Below are 14554 nucleotides of genomic sequence, written 5' to 3'. Positions count from 1 at the left end.
CAGGGGCTCTTCGTGCCCCTTTCTCCTCATGCCTCCTGTTTCTCCCTTCCACCCCATTCTCTGCTGCACCGCACCCCAGCAGTTGATGCCACTGTAGGTATGTGCATGCCCACATGCACGGCCATCGGCTGTGGTGCCCTCTGGAGTAACGTGCTCATGATGCAGTATATCAGGTGCTGCTGGCCTTACGCCCTCTCAGTTCCTTCTTACCACCAATGGTGGTCAGTCAGAGTACCTTTGTCCCTTGCTTCACAAGTGGTCAGCAATTTCTTTTCATAGTGAATGCCAGTGAAAATGAAGTAGGATCAGAGTCTAAAATACGGAAAGAACCAGTCAAAAACTACTTAAATAAGTTAGATGTCTGCAAATCACCAGGGCCTGATTAAATGCATCCTAGAATACTCAAGTAGCTGACTGAGGAGATATCTGAGCCATTAGCAATTACCTTTGAAAAGTCATGGAAGATGGGAGACATTCCAGAAGACTGGGAAAGGACAAATATAGTGTCCATCTATAAAAAGGGAAATAAAGACAACCTGGGAAATTACAGACCAGTCAGTACTTCTGTACCCGGAAAGATATGGAGCAAATAATTAAGAAATCAATTTGCAAACACCTAGAAGATAATGAGGTGATAAGTAACAGTCAGCATGGATTTGTCAAGACCAAATCATGTCAAACCAATCTGATAGCTTTCTTTGACAGGGTAACAAGCCTTGTGGACAGGTTGAAAGCAGTAGATGTGGTATATCTTGACTTTAGTAAGGCTTTTGATACTGTCTCATGTGACCTTCTCATAAACAAACTAGGGAAATACAACCTAGGTGGAGCTACTATAAGGTGGTTGCATAACTGGTTGGAAAAAATCATTCCCAGAGAGTAGTTATCAGTGGTTCACAGTCATGCTGGAAGAGTAACGAGTGGGGTCCCGCAGGGATTGGTTCTGGGTCTGGTTCTGTTCGATATCTTCATCAATGATTTAGATAATGGCACAGAGAGTGCACTTATAAAGTTTGTGGACGATACCAAGTTGGGAGGGATTGCAAGTGCTTTAGAGGATAAGATTAAAGTTCAAAATGATCTGGACAAACTGGAGAAATGGTCTGAAGTAAATAGGATGAAATTCAATAAAGACAAATGCAAAGTACTCCACTTAAGAAGGAACAATCAGTTGCACACATACAAAATGGGAAATGACTGCCTAGGAAGGAGTACTGCGGAAAGGGTCATAGTGGATCACAAGCTAAATATGAATCAACTGTGTAACATTGTTGCAAAAAAACCAAACATCATTCTGGGATGTATTAGCAGCAGTATTGTAAGCAAGACATAAGAAGTAATTCTTCCACTCTACTCCATGCTGATTAGGCCTCAGCTGGACTCTTGTGTCCAGTTCTGAGCACCACATTTCAGGAAATTTGGCAAAAGATTGGAGAAAGTTCAGAGAAGAGCAACAAAAATGATTAAAGTTCTAGAAAACACGACCTATGAGGGAAGATTGAAAAACTTAGGTTTGTTTAGTCTGGAGAAGAGAAGACTGAGAGGGGATATGATAACAGTTTTCAAGTACATAAAAGGTTGTTACAAGGAGGAGGGAGAAAAAATGTTCTTCTTAACCTTTGAGGATAGGACAAGAAGCAATGGACTTAAATTGCAACAAGGGCGGTTTAGATTGGACATTAGGAAAACCTTCTGGTCAGATTAAGCACTGGAATAAATTGCCTAGGGAGGCTGTGGAATCTCCATCGTTGGGGATTTTTAAGAGCAGGTTGGACAAACACCTGTCAGAGGTGGTCTAGATAATACTTAGTCCTGCCTTGAGTGCAGGAGCCTGGACTAGATGATCTCTCAAAGTCCCCGTTCTATGATTCTATGATTCATCTGTTTAGCCTTGTGCTTCTCTGCAAATAGTTTGAAGTGTTGTTAGTTAGTAGTTAAGTACCTGTTAAGTGTTTTGTTAGATAGTGTCTCAGCGGGGACTTTGCCCCTGCTGGGCATGCCCCAATCTCCAGGTTTCAAGCCCTGCTTGTAGTGTAACAGGTGTGATGGGGCAAGGCCAGATGGCTACAGTAAAGTAGTGAGGAACAGGTATGTTAGCCCCAGGATAAACAAATCCCTGGTACCATGGTAACCAAATGGCAGTTGCCCCAGGTTAATCAAGACACCTGGGGCCAATTAAGATCCTTCTAGAAGGCAGTGGAGATAGCTAGATTGATTGGGACACCTGAAGCCAATCAAGGGCTGGCTGGAACTAGTTAAAAGCCTCCCAGTTAGTCAGTGAGGCATGGGTGTAAGGAGCTATAGGAGGAAGCCATGCTGTTGGAGGAACGAAGCAGTACAAATCCATATCAGGTGCAAGGAAGAAGGCCCTGAGGCAAGACTCCGAGGCTAGCAAAATCCGCCAGGAAATGCGAGAGCCATGGAGTCAAGGACGGAGCTTTATCACACAAGCCCAGGTAGGGTGACCAGATGTCTTGATTTTATAGGGATAGCCCCAATTTTTGGGTCTTTTTCTTATATAGGCTCCTATTACCCCCCCCAACCCTCCTCCCAATTTTTCACACTTGCTGTCTTGTCACCCTAGGCCAATGCCTGTTAGTAACCCGCACAAGAGTTGTTTGCAGTGCCTTGGGAAAGCCATATAAAGGAGTGTTGTCGTATCTGCCAGAACTTTTGTCCTCGCACTCAGAAGGAACACGACATCCACTTCAGGGCCCTCCTGATGCAGGCTGCCCTGTGTCTAGCTTTGGAGCCAGTTTGGCCTGAACTGGTACCCAGCACTTCAACTTCGGTGCAAAGCGCACCTCTGACACTGGGGTCATCTCGGCACCAATCCCCATCACTGGTGCCAAAGAAGAAGCCTAAGAAGATGGCATCAGCCAAGCCCAACTAAGAAACTCCGGGCAAAGCACTCTGTTCAGGCCTTATGCCCACTCCAGACCCATTGAACGGTTTGGCCATGTGGAGGTTCCACCCCCCAGAATGGACCAGTCACCCACTTCGGGGAGTGGTAAAGGGCCTAAGCAAATGGCGCAACTGGTCCCCTCTGAGGGCCCAGCACTGGGAGAGTCCTCAATGCCTCTGCTGCATGTGGCAAAGGACCCAGCTAAGGCTCCCTGTGAGGGCAGGCCTTGCACAAATCAGGTAAGCGCTGCCAGTCTCTGGAGCCAAGACAGAGCCAGAAGTCACCATGTTCTTGGTCTCCGCGTCGGCCCAGGTCTCCGGCTAGCCGCTATGAGTCAATGGCACCGCAATCTCAATCTCCGTCATTGTGCAGAGGTGTCATCTATCACCCCAGTACTGGTCCTCATCCTACCATTGGTCACCATCGCTGAGACCTCGAGGGTGCTCCCAGATGCAACACTGCTTTGCTTACCCCCAGCACCAGTCGGGCTGGTCCAGATCTCTGGCAGTGACCATGAACCGTCAGACTCAAGCCTCCATAGCCCTACCCTGGTCGCCAGAAGGAGACAATTTCTTGGGCTTGGAGGCGCAATTCAGTCCCTCATCCAGACAGTGCAAGTGGGCTCGAGAGGGCGCATCAGTAGCATCGGTGCTGAACTGGCACCAAAGCCAGTGGCCGACCCAATGGCCATATTGGAACACATGGGGTGTTCCTGCCAGCCCTCATTCACTGCATCAGACAGACCACAGGTAGTGCCCCCGGCACCTGTAACACTGGGCTCGGTGCAGGATATCAGATGAGAAACCAGTACCCACCTCAAGACCACCCTCACCGGTGGGTGCAGACACCACTGAGGCCCCCCAGGCCATCCAGTCATCTTCCTCCTCCCCAGACGAAGTGGTAGCAGGACCATCCAAAGCTAGCCCATCGGCCAATTTCCATGAGCATCAGGCTCTGCACCGCAGGGTGGCAGCTAAATTGGGCCTGAAAGTAGAGGAGATGGAGGAGCAGACAGACACTCTTTTTAATAAGCTCTCTGCGTCTGCCCAACCTGGGCTGTGCTCCTGGTTCACGAATATTGCTAAGGCCATCTGGCAGACCCTGCCCTCCATCCCACCCACCTTTAAAAGGGTAGAAAAGAAGTACTTCATCCCCGCAAAGGAGTTCAAGTACTTATATACACATCCGCCGGTGGGTTTGTTGGTCATGTCAGTGGCCAATGGACGGGACAAACAGGGGCCCACCAGTTCTACCCCTAAGAATAAAGAGGTGAAAGGACTGGACTGGAAGATTTATTCACAGCTAATCTCCAGTTTAGGGTGGCAAATCACCAGGCCCTCTTGGGCTGCTACATTTTTAACTTGTGGGGCTCTCTTCTCAAGTTCAAGGACTTCATGCCCCAGGAAGCAGCCCAGAAATTTGCAACCCTGGTGGAGGATGTGACCGTGGCAGCTTGGTCCTCTCTCCAGATGGCCTGGGATACTGCCAGTTCAGCTGCCTGAGTGGTCACCTCAGCGGTGGTTATGTGGTGTAGCTCCTGGCTTCAGACTACCGGCCTGGCCCAGGAAATGCAGGCCTCAACCCAGGACCTTCCGTTTGACAGTGTCGGCCTGTTTTCTGATGCGCGTCTGCACAGCCTAAAGGACACAAAGGTGACCCTCTGCTCCCTGGGGATGCACATGCCTCAGTCGTCTAGGCAGCTGTTCAGGCCTCCCCCACCTCCTAGGCAGTGGCAGCATTGGCAAGGGCCTATGAGGAAAAGGGACACTAGGTTCAGCCGCCACTGCCCTTCCTCATCCCGATCTCCTGGCCTGGCGAAACAGCGGGGGGCCAGAAGTGCTCATTTTGAGAGTGCGCTCGGGAGTGATGTACCAGATAAATGCCCGGATCCTTCCTGCCCCTTCCTTAACCGCCTTTTCTCTTTCCACTCAGCCTGGCCATGAGTTACCTTGGACCGTTGGGTCCATAAACACAGAAAAATCCATGTTAGCACTGGTTCAGTGCATAGAGTTCATCGGTGCGGTTCTCAGCTCCAGGCGGGCCAGGTCATTCCTGCCAGAAGCACGTTTTCAAGCCATGTCAGACCTGAACGCCCACATACAGAGCCAGCCACTCACCACTGCCCACACATGTCTGCAGTTGATGGGCCACATGGCCGCGTGCACCTACGTGGTAAGCCACATCTGGCTTCATCTGAGGCCCCTACAAATGAGGCTGGTCTCAGTCTACATTTCAAGCAGGCACCCCCTGGACCGAGTGGTCATGGTGCCGAGCCACATCCTCTTATTGCTCGACTGGGGTTGGCCCTGCTTTGAGCAGGGGGTTGGACTAGATGACCTCCTAAGGTCTCTTCCAACCCTACTCTTTTATGATGATTCTATGACTGGTGGTGAGATTTCAGGTCAGTACTGCAGAGCGTCCCTTTCATGACTTTGTCACCCTCGCTTACCTTGGTCTCAGATGTGTCGGACCTGGGTTGGGGGGCCCATCTGGGCAACCTCAGCACCCAGGACCATTGACTGCAACATAGCCTATTCCTTTATATGAATGTCAGGGAACTCAAAGCGGTTTGCCTGACGTGCCAGGCTTTCTTACCCCGCCTGGAAGGCAAAGTGGTGCAGGTCCTGATGGACAATACTGCCACAATGTACTACATCAACAGGCAGGGAGACACCAGGTCTTCGGCCCTCTGTCAGGAAATGCTCAGCCTTTGGGACTTTTGTGTGTGGCAATGACATTCATTTGGTGCCCGCCCACCTGCCTGGTACCAAGAACATCCTGACGGATTGTCTCAGCAGGACCTTCTCATCTCACCACGAATGGTCACTCTACCGGAGGCGGTCAGCCTAGTCTTCTGAAAGCGTGGGACTCCCCAGGTGCACCTGTTTGTGTCCAGACAGAACAGGAAGTGCCATGTGTTTTGTTCTCTGCAGGGCAGGGATGAAGGCTCCCTATCAGATGTCTTCCTGATCCCATGGTCGGGAGCACTCACGTATGTCTTCTGCCGGTGCCGCTGAGCCACAGGATTCTGCTCAAGGTGAAGGGAGACAAAGCTTCAGTCATCTTCACAGCCCCGGCATGGCCTTATCAGCACTGGTTTGCCATGCTCCTGAGCTGTTCAGCAGCCACCCCATTACAGCTGCCTCTTCGGCCGGACCTACTGTCCCAGAACCACGCAATCTGCTGCACCTGAACCTGGCAGCACTGCACCTGACGGCCTGGTTTCTGAGTGGCTGAGAAGGAAGGAGCAGCAGTGTTCCGCCGGTGTCCGGAAGGTTTTGCTGGGCAGCAGGAAGTCCTCCACCAGAGCTACCTAGGTATCAAAATGGAAATGATTCAAGTGTTGGGCCACGGATCGCCGTAACTGAGTGGAGGAGGCTCCCCTGCAGGATGTCCTGGACTATTTGCTACACCTGAAGCTCCAGGGCCTCTCGCTGTCCTCAATCAAGGTGCACCTGGCAGCCATTTTAGCTTTCCACCCTCCGTTTCAAAGCAGGTCAGTCTTCATCCATCCCATGACGGCTTGGTTTCTGAAAGGTCTGGAGCACCTTTACCCGCATGTCCGAGCCTGGTCCCGCCTTGGGACCTGAACCTTGTGCTCTCCAGGCTCATGCCCCCCCCCCCCCCCCGTTGAGCCCCTGGCTTCCTGCTCCCTTCTGCTGTTATACTGGAAGGTCTCCTTTTTGTTCGCCATAACTTTGCCCTGTAGGGTGTCTGAGGTCAGGGCGCTCACATCAGATCCTCCATATACAATCTTCTATAAGGACAAGGTCCAGCTGCATCTGCACTCAGCCTTTCTGCCCAAGCTCGTCTCCCAGTTCCACAAAAGTCAGGACATATATCTTCCGGTCCTTTGCCCGAAGCCTCATGAGATGGAAGAGGAGCGCAGGCTGCACACCTTGGACATTAAGCGGGCTCTGGCCTTCTACATGGAGAGAACAAAGCCATTCCGTAAGTCTACACAGCTGTTTGTTGCTGTCGCAGACTGAATGAAGGGTTGTCTAGTGTCCACCCAGAGGATCTCGTCCTGGATCACGCCTTGTATCCACTACTGCTATGAGCTGGCGATGGTTCCCCGACACTGATTGTGACAGCCCACTCCACTAGTGTGTAGGTGTCATCGGTGGCCCTCCTTGCTCAAGTGCCAATCCAGGAAATTTACCATGCCACAGCTGGTCGTCCGTTCACGTTTGCCTCACACTATGTGCTGGTCCAGCAGGCTCAGGCTGATGCTAGTTTTGGCAGAGCAGAACTACAATCTGTACGACTATGAACTCCGAGCCCACCTCCTGGGATTCTGCTTGTGAGTCACCTACAAAGGAATCGACATGAGCAAGCACTCGAAGAAGAAAAAACGGTTACTCACCTTTTTGTAACTGTTGTTCTTAGAGATGTGTTGCTTGTGTCCATTCTATTACCTCGCCCTCCTGCCCCTCTGTCAGTTGTAGGCAAGAAGGAACAGAGAGGGCGCAGGGCTGATGGCATTTGATATACCGTGCCATGAGCGTGATACTCCAGAGGGCGCGACAGCCAGCCCTATGGGTACTGCTATGGCAAAAATCTCCGACAGCCATTCACATGGGCATGCGCACACCTACAATGGAATGGACATGAGCAACTCATCTCAAAGAACAACAGTTACAAAGAAGCGAGTGACTATTTTTTCCCTTTTAAACTGTATTGCTATGCAGCCTTCCACACCTTCCCCAAGGCTTCAGACTTAACTTTACCAGCACACATACAGGTAGGGACACACCCAGCTGCAGCTATACACACAGATGCTGAAATCAGCGCTGCATGGGAAGGCTCAGCTCAGGAATTGCCCACTTACTCAAGGGAACACTCCTCTCAAAGATGTACTATCTTGTGCTGCACAGAGAACTGTACAGCGTAAGCTCATGAAATTTGCTCCTTCCTTCAATGTGGAGAGGAATTAACACAGCTTTCTCCCCCTGTTATGATTTCCACACACACTGGTTTTAAACAAAACAAAAACAAGTGTATTAACTGCAAAAGATAGATGTTAAGTGATGATAATGGATAGCAAATAGATCAAAACCAATTACCTAGCAAATTAAAAAAACATGCAATCTAAGCTTAATATACTAAAGAAACTGGTTATAAGTAGCAAATTCTCACTCTGAATGTTGTTTTAGGCAGATTGCAGAGATTCTTGAAGGCAAGGTGTACTTGCAGTTTAAAACTCCAGATATTCCTTTCACAGGCCAAACACCCTCTAGCCTGGGCTCAGCCCTCCTCCTTTAGTCCAGTCTTTTTATTCTCAAGTGTTTCCAGATGTCCTCTTTCTTGGGCAGGGAATCCTTTGTCTCCCAGTTTGATTCCCACCCCCCAGTTAGTGGAAAAATACTAGTATTATCATCGAGTCCAGTACCAGGTGACTCGGTCACATGTCTTTGCAGCCACAACCCAGAGGCTGTTTGCAGCATCCCTAGTAAGGCTTCCTGGTGGGAGTTTAGCATCTTCAAAGACCTGTTGTTCTCCCTAATGGCCCTTCCCAAACAGCCATCTAGAGTGATTGCATTCAGTCTAGTGGGCATTCCCCAGGTGTAAACATATTTGTAATAGATGCATATACAATATTCCTAACTTCAGATACAAAAATGATACATGCATACAAATAGGATAATCATGTTCAGTAAATCATAACCTTTTTAATAATACCTCACATGCCTGATCTTGTACAAAATACATCTTAGTTATGCCATAATCATCTTATAACAATATCTCTATGAAGAATATGGGGGCATGGTGTCAGGGTGTTCATAGCTGCAAGGAATAACTTGCTGCAATCACCTAGAACGTCAACTTATCAACAATTGCAGAGGTGCTTGAAGCTGTGGCTCTGCCAGCCAAATGACAGGGGCTCTGTATGTCCCCCATTTTCCCTTTCTGGTTTTTGGATTTCCCCTCAAATCCATAGGGCTCTGCCCACTGCTACCTAGAACATTCCCTGAAATTTTGGAATTGAGCAGATGTGGCATTCAGACAGTGAAATGCTTTCCAGGAGAGGGTGCAGTCTCGCAAGCTTACCCAACAAAGGCTTGGGAGCAAGGATTTAAGGTGCTGCACTGACTAGGCCCAATAGACTCTAGTATTTGACAGCTCCACCTAAGCCTGGCTCAGATGGAAGGATGATTCCTGTGAGCTGGCACCCCAACCCACAGCTGCCATGGGCTGACTAGCCTAATGATAACAATTAACTATAAAGAGAGCAGCTCCAAGCTTGGCGGTAGGGGTGCCCATGAGAGGGTTAAGTTTCCTTGGCCCAGATCCACAAAGGGATTGAGGTGTTTCAATGCTGAGCATCATGGCGCCTAACCTTTAGGTGCCCAGAAAGTCCCAGGAACAGCCATATGATTCACAGAGCCCAAGTAGACACTCAGCTTCCCAATACAATGAGTGGGAAAACAAAGGGACCTAAGAATGGGATTCACAAAAGCCAGCATAGGTCGCTCCCTGCCTAAGCCAGGCAACGGGAGATGTCAGGTGTGCTAAGCGCCCCACCCCCCACAAGGTCCAGGATGCCGGGAGGTTATGTATCTATCCGTGCCAGTGATTCACAGCTGGGAAGTCCTCTCCTGGAGTCAGGTGGCTAAGCTGTTTCTTGTGAGAATGAGTTTGATGCCTGCCTAGGAGGAGGCACCCACCTTAAACTTTTAGCTCAGTGATTAGCCAACTCCACTGGGATGTGGGAGACCCAGGTTCAATCCCCTCTTGTGCTTGATGGGGAGAAACACGGTCTCACGGGTGAGTGCTCTAACAGTTGTGTCATGTAATATATTGCTGTGGGACTCCCTACATCTCTCCTGCTGAAGCTGTTGCACTGGGGATAACTACTTAGTCACTGGAGCAGGGGCAACTAGACCCTGTGTCTCCCACCTCCCAGGTGGGTGCCCTATCTACTGAATTGCAGAGTCATTCCCTTGGGCTGTGCTCCAACAACTGTTTAAGTGTTTATCTCCAGTGGAACAGCTTCCACAGGAAAGACTGAGGAAGCCCCACATCAGAATGTGCCACAGCCTGGTGGTTCAAGCACAGGGGCGGCTCTAGGCATTTTGCCGCCCCAAGCACAGCAGGCAGGCTGCCTTTGGTGGCTTGCCTGAAGATGGTCCTCGGTCCCGTGGATTTGGCGGCAGCCTGCGGGAGGTCTGCTGAAGCCGCGGAACCAGCGGACCCTCCACAGGCATGCCGCCAAAGGCAGCTTGCCTGCCACCCTCACGGCGACCGGCAGAGGGCCCCCCGTGGCTTGCTGCCCGAGGCACGCGCTTGGCCTGCTGGTGCCTGGAGCCGCCCCTATTCAAGCACTCTCCTGAGAGCTGTGGGAGGGCTTTACTCAAAGCCTTTCTTCTCCCCATCAAGCAGAGGGAGGAATTGAACCTTGGTTCACACATCCAAAGTGCGTGTGCTATCTGCTGGGCTCCCAGTGGTAAAGTGGCCTTCTTCTCTGGCTAGATATTGCATGGGAGTCCTGTAGGGTGGCCTCTGTGGACACGTACCGGATCAGACCCCATGGGAGAGAGACGGGGAGCACCCATCTGTGTTCCCTCTAAAGTGTGTGCCTGTGTGGCTGCACAAAGAAGCCATCAAGGGCCACACACCTGATTAGTGCAGGAGTGCACACAGGGGCGTAGCCATAGGTGGGCCTCGAAGATGTGTAGGGTGAGGTGGGGTATAAGGAGTGGGTGAGGGCAGTGGGGTGAAGTGGGGGGCAGTCATGGGGGAGCTTGGGGCATGCAGGACTATGGTGGGAAGAGAGGACTCCCCCACAGCCCTAAGGCTGAGGTGGGGAGAGACACCTCTCCCCCAGCTCCGGAGCTGCAGCTGGGAGAGAGGGCTTCTAAAATATACATTTATTATATCTAAGGGGTTTGTTTCTACTGGTGACATGCATCTGCACATTGCTTCGATATTGGTGCTGCACATAAAAAAATTCATTCTGCACCTGGAGGGAAAAAAATAGAGGGAACATTGGCACCTATCTTCCCTATGTGGATTGCACTGGGACTTTGGCAGGCCATATGGGTCCCAATTGTGGAGGGAGGCAATATACATGTGCCTGGATGCAGAGACTGATGGCTAGTCTACACTGGCAATGCTTTAATGCGCCTTTTGTAGTTGCAAAAAAATCACCTCAACAAGGGGCATAGCTCCCAGTGCTAGGAGCACGGCTTACAGCACTGGGGCACTATTTACACTGGCGCTTTACAGAGCTGCAACTTGCTGTGCTGGGGGGGGGGGGTTTACCCCTGAGTGAGAAAGTTGTAGCGCTGTTAATTGCCAGTGTAGACAAGCCCTTAGGTGCTGACAAAATGTTTACAGAGGAAATGTAGATGCTGAGTGAATTCAGGTACCTCCAGGGCCCAGGGGCAGCCGAGTGGGAGTTTTATGGATTGTGGTGGAGCCTAGAACTGGGATTTAAGTGCCTAAGTTGGGTTTTAGGGACAACAGTCCCATTGTGGATGTAGCCATAGGTGCCGACTCCATGGGTGCACTGAGGCTGGAGGACCCATGGGGAAAAATTGGTGGGCTCCCCACCTGCCCCAGCTCACCTCCACCTTCTCCCCTGCTGCCACGTCCTACTTCTCCCCCCTTCCTCCCGGTGCTTACGCCACGAAACAGCTGTTTTGTGCAGCAAGCCTGAGGGGCAGGGGAAGGAGAGGAACACTGCGTGCTTGGGGGAGGAGGCGGAGCCGAGGTGGGAATTTGGGGAGTGGTCCAATAGGGGCAGAGAGGGGCAGAGTTAAGGCAGGGACTTTGGGGCAGGGATGGAGTCGGGACAGGGCTGGGGGTGCAAGCACCCACTGGTGCAGAAAAAAGTTGGTGCCTGTGGATGTGGCCCTTTGTGCCTAGCCTCAGGTACTCCCTCTTGCCATCTCTTCCTAGAATCCCCTTGGTCAGGGCTCACAATGGCAGTAGATCTGTGTGGTGTCCTGCACTGATGCAGAGCCCCCTGCCAGTAGGCTTTCAAGGGATGGAGTGCCTGGAGTCCTGCCAGGATCCTGGGTCACCCTTTTATTACACAGTTTATGGTGTGTTTCTACCTTAGCTAATTTCAATCAGTGAATGAGGTTATGAAACCACTCAAAACTAAATCCAGTTGCGAGCATCTCTTTTTTTCAATCCAAGTGTGGCTCAGTTGTGCTTTCATCCATGCTTTGGAAGCACATGCCACTTGCAGAGGGACAGCCCCCAATCCACATGAGCTTGGATTGATTGAGGGCTTTGGGGGCTAGATCCCCAAAGGGATTGAGATACCTAACTCCAAAGCTTCAATCCTCAAAACTCCCGTTCAGCCACCACCTAGTACCGTAGGTACCCATGTTCTTCTTGGCCATGCAAAAAGTCACCTAAGCTCCAATGCCACCAAGCTCACATCTAGCCCTGGAGGGATTCTCAGACTAGATGGGTTTCAGAGTAGCAGCCATGTTAGTCTGCATCTGCAAAAAGAACAGAACAGGAGTACCTTTGGTATCTTAGAGACCAACAAATTTATTTGAACATAAGCTTTCATGGGCTACAGCCCACTTCATTGGATGCATAGAATGTAACATATAGTAAGGAGATATATATATATATATATACACTGTAACAAAGTACCTCCTCTACCTTGGTGAGTCCTGCGCTTATTGGCGGATTTGCTCACCTCAGTGATCATCCCCTCTGGTGGAACCCACAGTCTGGGTCAACTGTTAAAGATTGCACAGAAGATTGATTCTTTTCAGTTCCCTCTCACAATGCAAATGTAGAGCAAGTTTTTTCATTGATGTCAATCCAGTGGCCAAAGTAAAGGGACAACTTAAGACTGCTGCGTTGCTGAAAGGGAGCCTGCAAAATAAAAAGGAGTCATATAAAAAATGGAAATTAGGTCAGATTACAAAGGATGAATATAGGCAAATAACACAGGAATGCAGGGGCAAGATTAGAAAGGCAAAGGCACAAAATGAGCTCAAACTAGCTACGGGAATAAAGGGAAACAAGAAGACTTTTTATCAATACGTTAGAAGCAAGAGGAAGACCAAGGACAGGGTAGGCCCACTGCTCAGTGAGGAGGGAGAAACAGTAACAGGAAACTTGGAAATGGCAGAGATGCTTAATGACTTCTTTGTTTCGGTCTTCACTGAGAAGTCTGAAGGAATGTCCAAAATAGTGAATGCTTATGGGAAGGGGATAGGTTTAGAAGATAAAATAAAAAAAGAGCAAGTTAAAAATCACTTAGAAAAGTTAGATGCCTGCAAGTCACCAGGGCCTGATGAAATGCATCCTAGAATACTCAAGGAGCTAATATAGGAGGTATCTGAGCCTCTAGCTATTATCTTTAGAAAGTCATGGGTGATGGGAGAGATTCCAGAAGACTGGAAAGGGGCAAATGTAGTGCCCATCTATAAAAAGGGAAATAAAAACAACCCAGGAAACTACAGACCAGTTAGTTTAACTTCTGTGCCAGGGAAGATAATGGAGCAAGTAATTAAGGAAATAATCTGCAAACACTTGGAAGGTGGTAAGGTGACAGGATTTGTAAAGAACAAATTGTGTCAAACCAATCTGATAGCTTTCTTTGATAGGATAACGAGTCTTGTGGATAAGGGAGAAGCGGTGGATGTGGTATACCTAGACTTTAGTAAGGCATTTGATATGGTCTCACATGATATCCTTATCGATAAACTAGGCAAATACAATTTAGATGGGGCTACTATAAGGTGGGTACATAACTGGCTGGATAACCGTACTCAGAGAGTAGTTATTAATGGCTCCCAATCCTGCTGGAAAGGTATAACAAGTGGGGTTCGGCGGGGGTCTGTTTTGGGACCGGCTCTGTTCAATATCTTCATCAACGACTTAGATGTTGGCATAGAAAGTACTCTTATTAAGTTTGCAGATGATACCAAACTGGGAGGGATTGCAACTGCTTTGGAGGACAGGGTCAATATTCAAAATGATCTGGACAAATTGGAGAAATGATCTGAGGTAAACCGGATGAAGCTTAATAAAGACAAATGCAAAGTGCTCCACTTAGGAAGGAACAATCAGTTTCACACATACAGAATGGGAAGAGACTGTCTAGGAAGGAGTATGGCAGAAAGATATCTAGGGGTCATACTGGACCACAAGCTAAATATGAGTCAACAGTGTGATATTGTTGCAAAAAAAGCAAATGTGATTCTGGGGTGCATTAATAGGTGTGTTGTAAACAAGACACGAGAAGTCATTCTTCTGCTTTACTCTGCGCTGGTGACGCCTCAACTGGAGTATTGTGTCCAGTTCTCGGCACCACATTTCAAGAAAGATGTGGAGAAATTGGAGAGGGTCCAGAGAAGAGCAACAAGAATGATTAAAGGTCTTGAGAACATGACCTATGAAGGAAGGCTGAAGGAATTGGGTTTGTTTAGTTTGGAAAAGAGAAGACTGAGAGGGGACATGATAGCAGTTTTCAGGTATCTAAAAGGGTGTCATCAGGAGGAGGGAGAAAACTTGTTCACCTTAGCCTCCAATGGTAGAACAAGAAGCAATGGGCTTAAACTGCAGGGAGGGAGATTTAGGTTGGACATTAAGAAAAAGTTCCTAACTATCAGGGTAGTTAAACACTGGAATAAATTGCCTAGGCAGGTTGTGGAATCTCCATCTCTGGAG

Source organism: Gopherus evgoodei, chromosome 8 (assembly GCF_007399415.2).
Source record: "Gopherus evgoodei ecotype Sinaloan lineage chromosome 8, rGopEvg1_v1.p, whole genome shotgun sequence".
NCBI classification, from domain to species: Eukaryota; Metazoa; Chordata; order Testudines; family Testudinidae; genus Gopherus; species Gopherus evgoodei.
Note: the sequence above shows the minus strand (reverse complement) of the source record.